Raw genomic sequence first — 13,296 nt, forward strand, 5'->3', positions numbered from 1 at the left:
CCTTGAAGATGTCTTAATAGACAACAATAGATGAAGAAAAAAAATTTTTTTCAAGAAACCCCATTAAAACCCAGAACAGCAAGAGTCTAAGCTCGTTTAACCAGAACCCATTCCCTCCCTCCTCATTCATCAGATAAGTCTGAAGGAAGCTTCATTCCAAGAGAGCAGAGCCAAGAGAAATGTCTCTCTCAATCCTAGGCTTAAAATCAAAGTTACCTTATCTTATTAGGAAATTCATGTCACCAGGCTTTCATATCGAAGAAACGAAATACTACTAAAATGATGCAGTTCCCTGCTTTCCACCTACTGCCAGATCCCAGAGCAGAGCCACTGTAACAGTTAGACCAAATGTTCAGAGATCAAAATTGCCTTCCTCTTGGTCATTTGAAAAAAGGGGCACTCCACGTTAGGAGAGACAGGAGGCTATTAGACATATCCAGTAGTCAGAGAAAATCGAAGAGATCTTTTTGCAGGGGAAAGGGCAGCTTGAGGTACAACAGAACTCTGCCGTTCTCCTGTAAGAATTAACAGTATTTGAAAACTTTTTTTTTGTGGGAAAATTCAATTCTAAGGGTACACTCAGAAACAATGGATATATTTGTTGCAAGCGAAAAACCTCTATGAGAGCAACAAGCTAAATTGTAGGCCAGCTAATTTCCAAGAGAGAACCAGGGAAATTATAAAGCTAAGATAAGATCCTCCTAGCATCAAACCAAACCTCAAATAGGAGCCTCAAAATTATCCCTGTAAGATTCTCAGACTTAATTGGATTCAGCTGTGAAACAATTTAAACCACAGGGTATTCTCTAAAACAATAGAGCAATTAGCCAGCAATTAGAGGAACCTAACATCTGGGTGTGCGAGCAAGAGAGGGAGAGGGTTCAAGACAGATGAGAAAGAAAGACCAAAGACAACCCTGTTGAAGACACTGTCGTTCTATGGAGACAGTGCTTGTACTTGAGGCTTATCATAAATGTCACCAACAAAGGCTTCATACAGCGCAGAAGAAAACATTCTACTAACAGTCTAGCAAAGTAACTGTGTAAATAAATAAGAAGATAACAAAACACACCATACATACGGAGGAGAAAACAGTATCTACACTTACACACCAGTTTAGTACCTAAAATGTGACTCCCCAAAGCCTACCAGCTGCCTGCCAGGAATCCTCCAGCTGCCCAACATTACCAAAAGCCCCACGCAGGGAACCCCAACCACTTTCCAGAGACCATCCAGCTGCACTTCTCCATGGTGGGGAAAGAAAGACCAAGATAGGTAACTCAGGGCTCCTTCTCCCAGTCTTTCTGGGAGTCCCTGGAGCCTTACTGCCAAATCAGTTCTCTCTTTTCCTCTATAGTATGGATTCCTCAAACTTTCAACCACTGGCCCGCCAGGATCTTATGCTTCTTCCTCCCTCCCTAATTCTCCTAGGGATTTCCCACAGTCCCAGCTGCTGGCATCTGGTATCCTGTGCTTCTTCTCCCAGCCTTTCTTTGAAAGGGATTCCCTAAAGCCCCACCTACTTCTTGTTCAGGACTCTCCTGCTGCCCCACAAGACAGAAAACCTGAAAACCCAGGTAGTGACCTTGTGTCTCCTCCTTCCTGCAACTGCAGGGCATGGCCCAGAAAGCAGGCCACAATACCAGGGGAAACTTGCTCCAGGCACTGCAATCACCAGACAGTAACTGATAATCAGAAAAGACCTGGTAGATAGATGGAGGTTGTGGCTCTCAACACCAGATCCACTGAAGAAACAGACAGCCATAAAATGAGTTACTCCACTTGAAAACATTATACAGGTCTCCACTGAGATGAGAAAGGTGACTTAAACTAAAGAGAAAGAAGGAATAAAAGCTAACAAACTAACCCAGGATGTGCAAATCCCAGCACAGAAACAAAAGCAAGAAGAAAAGCCAGGGAACGTCTTCTTCAAAAAAAAATAGCAATTTCATAGTAACGTCCCCTAATGAAAACTGACCTTGAAGAAGTTCCAGATGAAGAATTATTATAATTATGTATTCAAATGACTCAGAGAAGAAAGCATAAGTATACTCCAAGATATGAACGAAGTCAATCCAAGTCGAGAAGATTGAATTTGACAAAGAGAATTGATAAGGAAAAACCAAACTGAAATGAAACTGGAAACGAACACCTCAACAAGCCAGATAAGGACCTCAATGGGAAACCTCGCCAATTTCACAGATCATGTGGAAAACGGTGTCAGAACTGAATACAAAGCAGACACATGGGACCACTTGACAAAAGTCAATGAGGAATTAATATATATACATACACATACACATACACATACACATGACATAGATAGATACAAACAAGGAGATCTAACCTCTGATTTATTTGCCTAGCAAAGTCATAGAGCTATTTTTCAGAAAAATCATTAAAGAAAATTACCCAAACCTAGAGAAAGCGTACCCCTCTAGATACAAGAGTCCTACAGAACACCAAATAGACAAGACCAGAAGAAAACTTCTCCAGTGATACATTAAAATTAAAATATTAATAATGTAGAATAACAAGTATTGAAAATAGGCCATATGTTTGAAAGAGGTCAGGGGAACATATATGGGAGAGATCAGTAGGAAAAAAGGGAAGAGGGCCATTATATTATTATATATAATCTCAAAACACAAAAGAAATCTCTTTTTAAAGTTTTGAAAACAGCCGCCATACTTGACTGGGACTCAGATTAGTGCGTCACTCAGCCTCATCAGACATGCTGCTTCTTGCAATACAGGGACCCACGATATGCAGAGGTTAAGAGACAGGAGTGCTCAGCTTTAAATAGAACACTCTTTATCACACCCCTTCCTTTCAAGGCTCAGGAATCTACATAGAAAAGGAAAAAAAAAAAACCTTGAAGAGGTGGTGGATGACTCCAAGGATAATCCAGGCATGACAGGCTGATGCACATATGAACTCAGAGACTGTGACAGCACATGGACAAGTACAAACCAGACAAAACCCCAGCATGGAGAGGGGAAAGTGAACATAAAATACCATTCCTTATCAAGAAACTATTTACAGTTGACACCAACTAAAAAAGAGAGCATCAGTTTTCTCCAGTGGAGTAGCGCTGGGTTACGCACACTCCAGGGCAAACAACATGCCCAGGAGTAGTGGGCTAACACAAAGTGAACTCTGTTTCATGTGCTTTAGTTTATTTTGGTTTGGGGTTTTTATGTTTTGTTGTTGTTGTTGTTGTTGTTCTGTCTTTTGTGGTTTTGTTTTGCTTTTTTTACTTTGAGAGAGAGAGAGAGAGAGAGAGAGAGAGAGAGAGAGAGAGAGAGAGAGAGAATAGTAATGGACTCAATTCTCCAATAAAGAGACACCTAGTAGTAGGTTGGATTAACAAACAGGATCCATCTTTCTGCTGCCTTCAAGAAACATGTCTTGCCACCAAAGATATGTACCACTGTATGGTAAAAGGATAGAAAAACATATTGCAGGTAAATATAACCAAAAACAGGCAGGAATAGCCTTTGCAGGTAGAAAGGTGGGGAGGATATAGGAAGACTTAGGGGAACACAAAATTTGATCAAAATATATTGTATGAAAAGTAGGTTTTTAATTTTTCAAAAGACATTTGAAGTTACAGGAGAGAAAGAGCAAATAACTTATAAAGCAGGCCTTTCTGGGTTTGGAGTGTCAGGTGGTAGTCGGAGGAGATGGATTTTTATATTTTACAGAAATGTTTAAAGCCAGACGGGCCTAGATAGGTGTATTCCAATTTCTGAAAGACAACTGTCAATCCAGACTACTGTACCTAGCAAAGTTATCCATTAAAATTAAAGGAGAAATAAAATAAAAAAGTTGTTTTCATGTTCAAAACAGACAAAAGAGATTTACAATCAGTAAGCCAGCTCTACACAGGATGCCAGAAGGAAAACTTCACTCTAAGCAGAAGTATAAACACATTCAATGGGACATAGGGAATAAACAGTGCCAAGACAGTTAATTGAAAAAAATTTAAGAAAATAGCCCCAAATGACAAATTAATGGATATTTTCAAGAATAACTCCTAATAGTAATGGACTCAATTCTCCAATAAAGAGACAGCTACTACCAGATTGGATTGATAAGCAGGATCCATCTTTCTGCTGCCTTCAAGAAACATACCTTGCCACCAAAGATATGTAGCACCTTACCGTAATAGAAAAACACATGATGGGCAAGCGCCACCCAAAAGCAGACAGGCGTACCTGTTCTAGAATGTGATGAAATTAGAAGAAATGGAAAGGGTCACTTCACACTTGGAGAAAGAATCCACGAATAGAACATTACAAGTCCAAACAAATATTTACCAGACATACATTACCTGATTTCATAAAAAGAAATACCACTAGAGCAAAACCACAGCTAAATTCCAACACATGATGGCAGGTGAATTGAGTAGCCCACTCCCATCAATAGGTCATCTGGACAAAAACCCAACAGTGACTCGTTGGAGCTAAATGTCGTCATAAATCAAGTGGACCTCAGAGACATCTACAGAACATTCGACACGAAAGCTAAAGAATACACATTCTTCTCAGCAGCCTGAGGAACTTTCTCCAAAACTGATTACATGTTAGCACACAAGTATCAACAAATATAGGAAAATTGAAGTCACAATGAGTATTCTATCTGACAATAATGGAACAAGGATAGATATCAATTCCGAGGATGAAATAAAACTAAGAACACAATATGGCCAAATATGTGCGATACAGTGAAGAGGAAGGTTTATAAGCTAAATCTTCACATCTAAAAGTATAAGAAATCTCAAAGTAATAAGATAATGATAGCCCTTAAAGCACTTGGACAAACCAAACTACAAAACAATAGACTGGAAGAGGTGATCAAAATCAAGGCATAGGTTAATGAAATAGAACAAACACAACAGTAAAGCAAAAACAAGAATCAATGAAACTAAAACTGGTTCTTTGAACAATAAACATTATTGACAAAACTCTTAGCCAAATTAACCAAAAGAGAGAGAAGATACAAATTAATACAATTAGAAGTGATAAGGGAAATATTACAACAGATAACAATGAAATTAAGAAAAGCATCTGGACATATATTTAAAAAAATTCTAGGGCTGGAGAGATGGCTCAGCGGTTAAGAGCACTGACTGCTCTTCCAGAGGTCCTGAGTTCAATTCCCAGCAACCTCATGGTGACTCACAGCCATCTGTAATGGAATCTGATGCCCTCTTCTGGTGTGTCTGAAGACAGCAACAGTGTATGCATAGATAAAATAAATAAATAAATCTTTAAAAAATTCTATTCTACTAAATCAGCAAATCTGAGTTGGGAATTTGCTTTAACTTATAGGCATAGATAAGACTAAAACCAACAATTGATACATGGGATCTCCTAAAAGGCTTCTGTGCAGCCAAGGGCAACTGTCAATCAAATAAAGAGACTGCATGGAGAATTGGGAAAAACTCTTCCATTCATACGTCTGATGATGGATTAGTATCTAGAATATACAAAGAACCTATTAAGCTAAACATAATGAAAACAACGACTCATCAACGACTATGAAAGTGAAAAAAAAATCTCAAAACAAGAAAGGCAAATGGGTAATAAACACCTTTAAAAAGTCTTCACCCTCAGTAGCTCAGAGGAAAATGCAGGTTAAAATCATTTTAAGATTTCATCCCACTCAAATCAAAACGACCAAAATTAGGCATGTAAATCCCAACAAGTGCTGGTGTATATGTGGGAACATTTCTACACTGTTCGTGGGAGTGTAAATGTGAAATAATGCTGGAGGTTTCTCAGCAAACTAGAAATAGAGCTCTCATACAATCCGGCTACCCCATTCCTGGAAATACTCCCAAAGTAACTTATATCCAACCACAGACATACTTCCACATCTATGTTTATTGCCACTCTATTCACAGCAGATAGTAAATACAAAAAATCTAGATGTCCAGTCACTGGTCACTGGATAATGAATATATGTTATATAGGTAAAATGCTCAATTTTCAGTAAAACCAATGAGACAGCCAAAACAGAAACAAACAAACCAAAGCAAGAAAGGGTGACCCTTAGGCAGGAAAGAAACTGCATTACTGACCAGATGATGTGTTTAACAAAATAAGACTTTGAGGTTGCCATTGTAAACTTGTAAAGAAATCATGGTTAGATACATCAATGAAATCCTGGTGACTGTGTTTTTAAAACACAAAACAAAATTTTGGGGTTTAAAGTACAATAACTCAAATTGAAAAACAAAATGACTAAGAGACTACAGCAAGTCCAGCCCTAAATGGAACATCTATACAGAAAGCACCCCTCCAAAGCCTCGGAGATCATTGTGGAAGCTGGCACAGTGAAGCTGGCACAGGTAAGAGTGGATAGCCAGAGGTGAATGAGAACAAGCAAACTGTTTCCTGGACACATGGCGTTGCGTGTTGGAGCTGACACCCTTTGTGGCGCTCTCTGTGACTTCCTATGTGCCTCATGGTGTCTAGAAGATGCTGTTTCCTTGGAATCTTTAACCGCCTCTGGCTCTTAGAATCCCACTGCTATTTGAGACACCTAGGAGATATTATTTATCCTGGTTTGATTGTGGAATATCCCCTCCCCCAAAAATCTAATGCGTTGGAAGTTTAGTATCCTTTTGGTGCTTTTGAGAAGTGATGAGATCAACTTTACTCCTTGGAGCATTTCTTGTGTGTTCTTCTGGGAGGAAATCTTTCAACTTTCGTTTACCTGGCACACTTTTAATTTTCTCCTCCATTTCTGCAGCACCGTTTTCCCAGCTACAGTACTTTTTATTTTACTTATTGAGACAGTGTCTCATAGCCCAGGATGGCCTCAGAACCCTTTGCGAAGGATGATCCTGGATTTCTGGTCTTTCTGTTTCCACTTAACTGAGTGCTAGAATTATAGTTATGCACTACCATACCCGTTTTCTGTGATAGGGGCTAGAGGGAACCAGCACTTAGTACATGCTAAGAAAGTACTGTACCAATTGAGATTCAGTTGTAGCCCCCAGCTCCAGTACTTTTTCTTTTCTGCTGCTGGGGACCGAACCCAGGGCCTTGCAGTTGCTAGGCAAGAGCTCTACCACTGAGCCAAATCCCCAACCCCAGTACTTTTAGATAGTCATTTTTCTCTTATTATTCTAACTATGCTCTATACTGCAAAGATTCACTTGAGAAGAAAACTGCTCTTGATCTAATGTGAACTCAACTGTATGTAATGAGTCCTTTTTTCTTGCTGCTTTCAAGATTTTGTCTGAGTTTTGATGGTGTGGTTTATGGTGTCTCGGTGTAGATATGTGAATTGAAATTACTTGATACTCCTGGATTTGTGTATGTGTGTTTTCAGATTTAAAACATTTTCAGCTATTAGATCATCAAAGATCCTCTCTGTTCCCGTCTCTTGTTTTTCTCTGTCTAGTTGTTACATAATGCATATGTTGCTACATGTGATACACGATTAGTCCACTAGGCTCACTTTGCTTCATTATTTTCTTTTCCTTTTCTCTTCTGCCTAGGCAATTTAGAATATCCTATCTTCAAGTTCACAGACTCTTTTATATTCCCAGTGAACACTGCTGTTGTAAGCCCAGAGTGAGTTTTTCTGTTTAGTTTATGACAACAGTTTTGAATTATTGACCTCGAAATGCATGCATCTTGGTTCCTTTACACTCTGTTTTCAGATATTTGACGTGTTCTTATGATGAGTCATCCTATTTCTTTGCATTCTTTGTTATCTTCTGAGGCTTTAGCATTTGTGAATAAATAAATAAACAACTAAACAATTGAATAAACAAATGAATAAGCAAGCAAGCAAGCTCGCTCCATCCCCTAGTCTTTCCAGTCTGGCTTCATGCATGGAGAACGTTGTCCAGTATATCTAACTGGAGATTAAAGACAGCTCAAGTTTTCCTCCTAAGAATTTGTTCGTTTGATTGTTGGTTTTCTGTTTTGTTTTGTTTTGTTTTGTTTTGTTGTTTTTGTTTTTATCCTGGTCTCCTGCTCCTAATCTTTGGGGTTCTCTGCTCACCACTTCCCCCTCCTGTCCGGCTGTAGTAGTGCATCTTGCCGCGTGCTCCAGTAACACTCGGTATTGGAGCGCCACCTAGTAGCCATCTGTGGTACTGCATACCACAGTGTGAACGTCCGTAGCAGCCTCCAACTTGGCACTCAAGTTTTACTGGCACTCGGCTTTAATCAGGACAGAAACTATTGTCTTAAGCAGCTCCTCCGAAAGTCTTCCTCTCTTTGCCTATTTAGATAGAACTAGGCACCTGAGAGTTGCTTCCCAACTGCACCTGTTATTCTAAGAGGCAGAGCTGTGTAAGTAATCACAAAATTTCCTGCCAGCTTTTGATGTACCTATCTTTCCACTGACAGAAATTTCTTAACTATGTTATGGCTTTGTTACAGGGCAATTGGGTCGTGTATTACTGTTAAGTCAATGTCTGCATGGGGAAACTAGGGTTTGGGATCTCCTATTCTGCCATCTTCTTGATGCTAATCCTGTAGAAAACTCTCCCTCTCCCTCTCCCTCTCCCTCTCCCTCTCCCTCTCCCTCTCCCTCTCCCTCTCCCTCTCCCTCTCCCTCTCCCTCTCCCTCTCCCTCTCCCTCTCCCTCTCCCTCTCCCTCTCCCTCTCCCTCTCCCTCTCCCTCTTTCCCTATCCACCTTCCTCTCCCTCTCCCTCTCCCTCTCCCTCTCCCTATCCCTCTCCCTCTCCCTCTCCCTCTCCCTCTCCCTATCCCTATCCCTATCCCTATCCCTATCCCTCTCCACCTCCCTGCTCCCTTGCTCACTCCCTCTTTCCATGCCATCTTCTCTTTCCAACTTCCCTCTCCCTGATCCCCATCTTGTACCAGGTCTGTATCCCATAACGACCTAGAATTGCTGTGTACCCAAGGACTGATCAATTTGAGTTCTGTCTCCACTTCTCAGGTGCTGGTATTACAGGTGTGCCACCACATCTGGCTGTTAGTCTGTTTTACTCATTTCATTTTTCTATAATTCAAATATCACACAATTCATCCTTTAAAAGTTTACAAATCTTTTTTTATGTAATCACATATGCTCAAGCAGCCCTGCAGTCAATCTAGGGACATTTACATCACTTCAAACAGAAGCTTTGTGTGTCACATAGCTCTCACTCTCTTATCACTTCCATCCTCTCAACACCTAACCACCACTAATTTGCCCCATATTTATATACAATTTCTCTTTTCAGGTCATTTCATGATTGAAAGTATATAATGTATTTCTTTACTGACTTTTATTAGCATCATACTTTCATGGTTCATATATGTTGTATTATGTATCAGAATTTTTATAGACAAATAATACTACATCTTATGATTTTACTGCATACATAGAAAGAAAGCCTATCCATGTCTCATGTAATTATATGAAACAATATTCAGTGAAATAATAACACCTTGAATTCAGTACTGTATAAAAAGAATTTTATATAGGCTAAATTTCTAAGCATGAAGGATTAATTCAGTATTTGAAAATCAACCAATGTAAACCATTATATTGACAGACTAATGGAAAACTCTCATTTTATTAATTCTCACTAAAATTATTTGACAATTTATTATTTATGAGATTATTAGATGGCTTTTTTCAAGTGTCAACAATCTAGGAAAAGAAGAGAGTCATTTTTGTTAAGAACTTTTCAATCTATATTAATAATGAATCTTGGTCATTAGTCTGCTTTTAGGGTATTTGGTGATTTTTTTAAATTATTAAATTTTTTCACACAAGATATTTTGATCATATTCTTTGATGATTTTGAGGTTAAAATAATGCTGGTCTCATAAAATAAAGAGGAAACTTTTCCTCATGTTCTATTTTTAGGACGGGTGTATGTAAAGTTGATATCAATTCTTTAAATAACTACTAGAATTCATATGAAAAGCTATGTGGTCCTGAATTTCCAATCACTGGAGTATGTTTATTGAGATACAATTCATATATTACAGATACCCAACCTGATAGTGTATCATTGTGAACTGGTGGACTAATTGAATTATGTAGTCACCAACACAATCAATTTTAGAACATATTTGTTGCATCTTAAAGAAAATCCATGCCACCCGGCAGTTGTTCTTGTGCCCACCGTACCCTCTCTTTCAAACTTTACACAACCGACAACTTTTCTCTTCCTGGGCATTTGTCTGCAGTAACTGTTTCCCAGAAATGGTAAGGCAGACTACATGGCCCCTCGGGACTGACTTTTTCATGTAGAATAATGTTGACAACCAAGTTGCAGATTGGGGCCCCAGTGCTTTTAACATCTAAGTACTATTCCTTTGTATAGATTTGTCACATTGTCTTTATCATCGATAGACATTTAAGTCATTTCCTCTTTGAGTTATTTTGACTATCTTACTGGGTTATATGAAGGGTGCTATAAGCATTTACATACAAGTTTCATGTAAATACATGCTTTCAAATTTTGGAATATATAGCTTTGAGTGAGATTACTCTACCACAATGATGCTTAATCTTTTATGGTTTTATGTTGTAAGAATGATACACAATTTTATATCCCCATAAACAATATGAACAATATGTGAAGGTTCCAGTTTCTCCCTATCTCTACAACACTTACACTTGCAGTGGGCCATCTTTTTAAAATTATTATAGTCATCCTGGAGTATGTGAAACAGTATCTCATTATGGTTTTGATTTTCTCTAAAAGCCAAAGGCAAGCATCTTTTCAAGTGCTCATTGGTAGTCGGTGCATTTTGCTTTGAGAAGTGTTGGTTTAAATTATTTTTTAAGGTGGCTCACTTAGCTAAGTGTGCTGATGCACACGTGTACTCACAAAACTTAGGAGCTAGAGGAAGGAGGGTGAGGAGTTCAAGGCCATCTTCGATTAATTGTGAGTGCACAGCCTTCCTGATATACACAAGACCCTCTCCAAATCAAGTTATTTATCTATTTCTGCGAAAGAAAGCATCATTCCTTCTTGTTACTACATTCTTTTTTATGACTTTTTTTTTAATTAACTTGAGTGTTTCTTATTTACATTTTGAATGTTGTTCCCTTTCCCGGTTTCCAGGCAAACATCCCCCTAATCCCCCCTCCCCTTCTTTATGGGTGTTCCCCTCCCCACCCTCCCCCCCATTGCCGCCCTCCCCCCAACAATCACGTTCACTGGGGGTTCAGTCTTAGCAGGACCCAGGGCTTCCCCTTCCACTGGTGATCTTACTAGAATATTCATTGCTACCTATGAGGTCAGAGTCCGGGGTCAGACCATATATAGTCATTAGTCCCTGGAAGCTCTAGTTGCTTGGCATTGTTGTTCATAAGGGGTCACGAGCCCCTTCAAGCTCTTCCATTTCTTTCTCTGATTCCTTCAACGGGGGTCCTATTCTCAGTTCAGTGGTTTACTGCTGGCATTCGCCTCTGTATTTGCTGTATTCTGGCTGTGTCTCTCAGGAGAGATCTACATCCGGCTCCTGTCGGCCTGCACTTCTTTGCTTCATCCATCTTATCTAATTGGGTGGCTGTATATGTATGGGCCACATGTGGGGCAGGCTCTGAATGGGTGTTCCTTCTGTCTCTGTTTTAATCTTTGCCTCTCTATTCCCTGCCAAGGATATTCTTGTTCACCCTTTTAAAGAAGGAGTGAAGCATTGTTACTACATTCTTATCTACTAGGTAATACAAATATTTTTCTCCCAGTCTGTGGGTCATATTTTCAGTTTATTGATGGTACCATTTAAAGGAGAAGGCTTTTTCTTTTATTTTGGATGAAACATCTATATTGACATGGCTTGGTTCAAATACACAAAGGCATGTAATTATATTTTCAACTAACAATTTAATAGATCTAGCTCTTACATGCAAGTGATTGGTGCATTTTGAGTATGAAATGAGGTGGTGACCCAATTATCTCAGCAAGGATGTTAACAAGATCGATATTTTACCATTGAATTGTCCTGAAAGATTTTGTGGAAAATCAAATGGCCACGGTCATATGAGTGTATGGGTTTATTTCTGGATATTGAATGTAACACACTCTCTCTCTCTCTCTCTCTCTCTCTCTCTCTCTCTCTCTCTCTCTCTCTCTCTCTCTCTCTCTCTCTCTCTCTGTGTCATACATGGTATCATGTATCCCCAGATGGGCAGAATTGACTATACAACTGAAAATGACTCCGTTTCTGGTCCTCTCAACTGTTGAGATTAGAAGTATGCACTAACACACACAGTTTATGTGGTGGTGGGACAGGACCCAAAGGCTTCAACCATTCTAGGAAAACACTCTTCCAAATGACGTACATACTTACACACGGTTCTTTATTTCCGTTCCACACTGCCTTGATTACTCTACTTTTCTACTGAGTAACTAAGTCAGGAGCATAAGGACTAGAACTCTGTTGCTCTTTTTCAAAGTTGTTTTGGCTATTTTCGTTCCCTTAAATTTCTACATGATTTACAGTGTCTTGTCAAATGCGTCAGTAGGAAAGCACATGGCATTTAATAGGGACCGTACTAAGTCTGTAAGTAGAGATAGCTGTGTTTATTTCCTTCCAATCTGGGTGGTTTTTGTTTCTTTGTCTAACCTAATTGCCCTAGCTTGACCCTCCAGCACAATGCTGAATAGCAATGGTAAAACAGACATCCTTCTTTCTTCCTGCTTGCAGACAGATTTCCACTGCTCACTACTGCGGTGAGTTTCGTCATGAGGTTTGAATACATGTTCTTTATCAGATTAAAAAGAAATTCCTTTCTGGTGCCTAGTTTCTTGTTCTTACCATAAAAGTGTTTTTGAAATACCGTCTCCCCATCTATTGGAATAATGGTATGGTTTCTCTTACTTTTCTATTAATTTAGAGCTACTTTATTACATTAGAGAAGTTGATATGTGATTCCTGAATCCAACACCATTTTTCATCTGCATAATCTTCTACCAGGTTTTGATGGTGTTTTGCTGTGGGGTTTTGTGTCTATCTTCATAAGGGGCCTGTGGTTTTCTCTTTTGTTTTGTTTCAAGATTGGCTCTCTCTGTGTAACAGCCTTGGTGTCCCGGAATTTTCTCTGTTGACCAGGCTGGCCTTGAACTCACAGAGATCCACCTCCCTCTACCTTCCCAGAGCTGGGATTAAAGGCAGCACCACTGCCCAGCATTGCTTCTTTGCATATGTCTGTGTTGCTATTAGTGTAACACTGCCTCATAGAATGAGTTTGAAAGATTTTCCTATCTGAGAGAGATAATACTGGTACTAGTTCTTTAAGTGTCTGGTAGAATTCATCAGGGAAGCCATCTGAGCTTGAGCTTCTTGTGGAAG

The sequence above is a fragment of the Rattus norvegicus genome, chromosome X (assembly GCF_021556685.1).
Source record: "Rattus norvegicus strain SHRSP/BbbUtx chromosome X, alternate assembly SHRSP_T2T, whole genome shotgun sequence".
In the NCBI taxonomy this organism is placed as follows: Eukaryota; Metazoa; Chordata; class Mammalia; order Rodentia; family Muridae; genus Rattus; species Rattus norvegicus.